The sequence below is a fragment of the Pteropus vampyrus genome, unplaced genomic scaffold, assembly GCF_000151845.1.
Source record: "Pteropus vampyrus isolate Shadow unplaced genomic scaffold, Pvam_2.0 Scaffold113, whole genome shotgun sequence".
NCBI lineage: Eukaryota > Metazoa > Chordata > Mammalia > Chiroptera > Pteropodidae > Pteropus > Pteropus vampyrus.
In genome coordinates this window covers 4,276,507-4,282,506 of record NW_011888894.1, presented here as the reverse complement: position 1 = coordinate 4,282,506, position 6,000 = coordinate 4,276,507, and the positions used below count along the sequence as shown (strand labels likewise).

Below are 6,000 nucleotides of genomic sequence, written 5' to 3'. Positions count from 1 at the left end.
TAGTTCTTCCTTGGTGATTTTAGAGGCAATCACTTTGGCTTTTTCATCTGTTTCTTGTTGGCATTTACTTAACTATATATGTTTAAATAATATGTGTATTTTGCTATGTTTAGATATATCAATTTGGGGCATAATCTAATTACTCCCTATGATGGTAGCCGAGCATTTTATTCTTATACTCTCATCTCCTCTGCTTTCTCTGCTCCATGATTTCAATGCAGTTGTACTCATTTTTTAGATTAAATCAATATCCAGTGATGTCTATGTTAATATTACTCATAGCTGAACACTATACTATGATTATATCTCCTTTCTTATTTTTTTGCCAAAGTTAATTATTACCATCCTTTTTGTATTGAGGTACAATTTACACACAATAATGTGCACTCATCATTACAATTCAGTGAATTTTAGTAAATTTATAGAGTTGTGCAACTATCATTACAATCTAGCTTTGGAACCTTTCCATCCGTCCAGAAAACTCCCGTGTGTCTGTTTGCAGTCAGTCCCTGCTTTTGCTCCCAGCCCCGGGCAACCACTCATCTGTTTTCTGTCTCTATAAATTTGCCTTTTCTGGAAACTTCATACAAATGGAATCATGCAATATTTAGCCTTTTGTGTCTGGCTTCTTTCACTTAGCATAATATTTTGAGATTCATTATGTTGTACCATGTATCTGTAGTTTGTTCCTTTTTATTGATGAATAGTATTCTATTTTATGGATATACAACACTTTGTTAATCCACTCACCAGTTGATGGATATTTGGATTGTTTCCACTTTTGGCTACTATAAATAATGCTGCTGTGAATGAATATATGTGTACAAGTCTTTGTGTGGATGTATGTTTTCATTTCCTTCGGATAAATACCTTGGCATGGAATTGCTGAGTTGTAGAGTAAGCTTATGTGTAACTTCTGAAGAAACAGCTAACCTGCTTTTCAATGTAGCTGTCTTATTTTACATTCACCCGAGCAATGTATGAGAGTTTTAGTAATTTCATATTGTCACCTACACTTGAAATTGTCAGTCTTTTTTTTGTTTAAAGCCATTTTAGTCAGTGTATAGCAGCATCTCACTTTAATTCTCATTTCTCTGATAACTAATTATTTTGAGCATCTTTACCTGGGCTTATTAGTCCATGATTTCTTTGATGAAATTTTTATGCAAATCTGTTACCCACTGTATTAATTTTTTATTGCTGCCATAACAGATTACCACAAATGTGGCTGCTTAAAGTAATATATTTTTATTATCTTACAGTTTCTGTAGGTGAGAAGTCCAGTTGGGCTCAGCTGGGTTTTCCGCTTAGGGTCTCACAAGACTGAAAATACAGTATCAGCAGGACGTATTACTTACTAGATGCTCTGGGAAAGAATCCTCTTTCAAGCTCACTCAGGTTGTCGGCCAAATTCAGTTCCTTGTGGCTGTAGGACCAAGGTCTCTGTTTCCTTGCTAGCTGTCACCCAGGGACTAGTCTTTGCTTCTAAATGCTACCCGAATTCCTTCTCTTTCTTTGTGGCCCCTTCCAGCAAGAGAGAATTGCTTCCCTCTCACACTTTGAATCTCTCTGACTCTATCTTCTCTTTCTAGCTCATCTCTTTGTCTCTAGCTTTTAAGAGCTAGTATGATAGATTGGGACCACTCAGATAATCTAGGATAATATCCTCATTTTCAAATGTGTTACCTTAATTATATCAGCAAAATTCCTTATGCCATGTAATATAATATATTCTCAGATTTGGGGGATTAGAGTATGGAAGTTGCATGGTGGGGGGGGCGGGGAGGTAGCATGTTGCCTAAAATACCCTTTTTTAAGTGGTTTGTCTTCTTATTACTGAGTTGTATAAGTGCTTTATATATTCTAAATATAAGGCTTTTAGCAAATCTGTCAGAAGTTAGCACACTTTTTTTATAAATGGACAGTAAATATTTTATGTTTGGGGGGTCACATAGAATCTCTTTTGCATATTTTTTTAACAACTTAAAAATATAAAAGCCATTCTTAGCTCATAGATCTTACAAAAACAGGCCATAGGCCATAGTTTGCCCACCCTTGAGATGTATAATTTGCAAATATTTTCTCCAAGTTAGTGGCTTTTTTTTGTTTTGTTTCGTTTTGTTTTTTAGGTGAGGCAACCCTTGGCTGACCTCACAGATTGCAAGGATCTTATCAGCTTACAATCTCTTATTTTTTATTTTTTTTTTTTTTATGCCTACAGCACCTGATCTTCCTAGGTGGTCTCCCATCCAAGTACTAACCAGGCCCAACCCTGCTTAGCTTCCGAGATCAGACGAGATCGGGCTTGTTCGGGGTGGCATGGACGTAGTTTTTTTTTTAATAAATATCTTCTTGCTGATGTCTTTAGAAGAGTGTGGTGGACAGAATTTAAGATCGTCCTCATAACCCCTGCCTCTGGGTATTATTGTTTTGGTGTAACCTTCCCCTTAAATATGGTGGGATCTATGAATTCCCTTTAACCAATGGAATGTGGCAAAGTTCGTTTCATGTATCCAATTAAATAGCATAGCATCTATCTTGCTAGAGTCTCTCTTTCTCCTGCTAGAGTCTTTCTCTCTCTTTCTCCTTCCTGGCTTTGAAGAAGCAAGCTACCATGAATCCTAGAGCTTCCAGGTACAGGATACTGCCAAGATCCCTGCAAGTGGGGAAATGGACCTTCTCTAGTTGAATCTCAGTGAGAACTCAACCCTGGCTGACACCTCAGCCTCATAAGACCTTAAGCAGAGAACCCAACTGAGCTATGCTCTAATTTTTGACTCACAGAAATTGTGGAATAATAAGTATATGTTGTTTTAAGCCACTAATTATTATATAGCATGGAAAAGTTAATACAAAGAGCAAATGTCTTTAAGTCCAAATTATTGCTTTTTTTTTTCTTTTGATATCATATTTAAGACACCTTTGTCTAACTTAAAGTCACAAAGATTTTCTCCAGTGTTTTCTTCTAGATGTTTTACAATTTTAGTTCCTACATTTAGATTTATCACTATTTTGAGTTAATTTAAATGTAGTGTGAGGTAAGGGTTTAAGTTTTTTTTGTTTTTTGTTTTTTTTAAACATATGTGTATCTAATTGTCTCAGCCTCATTTGTTGGAAAGATTGTCCTTTCCCCCATCGAACTGCTTTGGCACCTTTGCTAAAATCAATTGACCAGAAATGTAAGGGTTTATTCCTGGATTCTCAATTGTTTCATTGACCCATATGTTTATCCTTACCCAAATAGTCCACTCTCTTGATTACCATAGGTTTATGGTAAGATTTATTATTGGGTATTCCAAGTCCTCCAATTTTGTTCTTTTTCAAAATTGCATTGCCTAGTCTAGGTTCTTTGTGAGTCTGTATAATTTTAGGAGCAGCTCATCAACTTAAAAAAAAATAATAAAGTCTCCTGGGATTTTGATAGAGACTATATTGAATCTATAGAGAACTGTCATCTTAACTATTGAATCTTTCAGTCTAGAACATAAAATGTTTCTCTATTTATTTCAATATTAATTTTTCTCAGCAGTGTTTTGTAGTTTCCTGTGAATAAGACTTGTACTTCTTTTGTTACATTTATTCTCAGTATTTCATTCTTTTTGATGCTATCAAGAATGGAGTTTCATTTTCCAATTGTTCATTGCCAGATTATAGAAAAATAATTTACTTTTGTATATTTATCTTGTATACTGTGGCATTGAACTCATTTATTAGTTTCAAGATTTTTTAATATTTCTTAGAAGTTTCTATACTTAAGATCATGTTGTCTTCAAAAAAAGAGAATTTTATGTCTTCCTTTTTAATCTATATGCTTTTAATTTCTTTGTCTGGCCTTATTGTACTGACAAGAGTCTCTAGTACAATGATGAACAGAATGGGTGAAAACGGACATCTTTGCCTTATTTTTGATCTTAGGGACAAAACTCTGTCTTTCACAATTAAGTAAAATGTTATCTGTAGATTTTTGTAGATAGCCTTTCTCACATTGAGAAAGTTCCCTGCTATTTCCAATTTATTGAGAGATTTTTTCATTCATAGGAGCTGAATTTTTTTTCAAAATTTTTTCTGTGTTTTTGAGATGATCATATGGTTTTAACTCTTTTATATTAATATGGTATATTAGATTGATTTATTTTCATAATTTAAAATAACTGCATTTTTGTGATAAATCCCACTTGGTCACGGGGTACCCTTTCTATATGTTGCTAGATTTCATTTGCTTATTTATTTATTTATTTATTTTGGCTTTTACATCTATATTAAAGGGAGATGTTGATCTGTAGTTTTTTTCTTTTCTTTTATTTATTTACTTTTGCTAATTTTTTTTTTTCCACTCATTTTTGGCAACCATCAGCTTATTCTCTGAATCTATGGGTCCTTTCCTGTTTTGTTCTGTTTGTAATTTTCTTTTTTTGAGATAACTTTACATGGCTGTGGTATCAGGATAATACTAGCCTCACAGCATTGGGAAGTATCTTCTTTTCCTCTATTTCCTAGCAGAATTTGTGAAAGACTGGTATTATTTCTTACTTAAATGTCTGATAGAATTCACTAGTGAAGATATATGGGCCTGGACTTTTCTTTGTGGATTTTTAATCACTAATTTAATTTCTTTACTTGTTGGTCTATTCACATATTTTATTGCTTCTTGAGTCAGTTTCAGTAGTTTGTGTCTAAGAAATTGCTTTATCTAAGTTTTCTACTTTTTTTAACACAATATTATTGATAATATTTTCTTATAATTCTTTTAATTTCTTAGAGTTGTAATGATGTCCTCTTTCACTATTGAATGTACTAATTTGTGTCTTCTTTTCTTCTTGGTCATACCAGATCAAGGGTCAACACAGTATATATAGCTTAGTGGTCAGCCCATGATTGGCCAAATGTTGCACTCAAACACCTGAAGTTAATAAGGCTTACATCCTGTTCACAGATCTATTTGTTGGTTGAAAGGACATCCAAATTTCAGGCAGTTGGACTCCTTGCTCCTGCTTTACACTCTGTCACGCTCTTTCAAGTCTTCTCTTTGTGGACTCAGTGAAATTAATTTTGGTTTACATCTATGCATGTGGCCTCCCTGTCAGCCAGTGATGTGTGAAGATCTTAGCTAGCTCTATTATGGCTAATTTTTTGCGAATCTACCTGTTAAATTTCTGGTTAGTTCACTAGTCTTCTCCTCATCCCAACCAGGATTACAACCTCAGGCTTGCATTGCACGGCTGTGGCTTTCATTATTCGTTTCCTACTAGACTGCAACTATTACTGGCAATACTTCTGGGTTTTTAGTCTAGCTCCACTCTGGTACAAATATCAAGCGTATTGAGCTGAAGGACTGGATGAGAACAACCCAGGCAAGAATGGCACAGACTTCCACTGTTCGTATTTGAAGTTCAGCAATGTTTTTTTTCTTTTGGTTGTTTTTTGTTTTGTTTTGTTTTTTGTTTTGTTTTGTTTTGTAATATATGCTTCTCAATTTGTTGTTTTTCCAGAGCCCTGAAAAAAAAATTTTTTTTTTTTCGAATGTGTCAAGTTTTATACTTATTTTGGGAGAGAGAAGATTTGTCAGCCTTTTCACTTTGCTGTAACTGGAAAGGCTTTCCTAGGCCAACTGCCATCTCAGATACCTGTCTGTTTTCGTTTATTTAGTTTTTCCTTATATTTATTGCTAAATGTCCACATGCATGCCAATAGTCAGGATAATTTTTCACCAGCAAAAAATTTCTCTATTTCAACGTTTTATTTTTGGAGTCTTCCTTCCTGAGAACTTCTGCTTTTATCTAGAGTAGAGATTAATCACACCACTATCTTAGGACACCACTTCCTAATTATCCTAGGAATTTCCTTCACCTTTCTCTTGATTCAGATTATCTGTCTTCAGAATCTCAAAACTCTCTTTTTTGGTGTGTGCTCTTATTTTGGTGGAGCACAGTCTCCAGTAGAACTCTTTATTTTTATTTTTTCCTTGATATGCCTACTTCTATAGTCGCACTGCTCGGATCT

General features: G+C 34.3%; 1 long non-coding RNA gene and 1 pseudogene across 2 annotated transcripts in view; both read right to left on the bottom strand.

Moving 5' to 3' along the window:
- The window catches only part of LOC111743412, a 24,399-nt gene that overhangs the window by 5,277 nt on the left and 13,122 nt on the right, over window positions 1-6,000 (bottom strand). The window lies entirely within an intron of this gene.
- On the bottom strand, window positions 2,213-2,331 carry LOC111743418 (annotated as a pseudogene).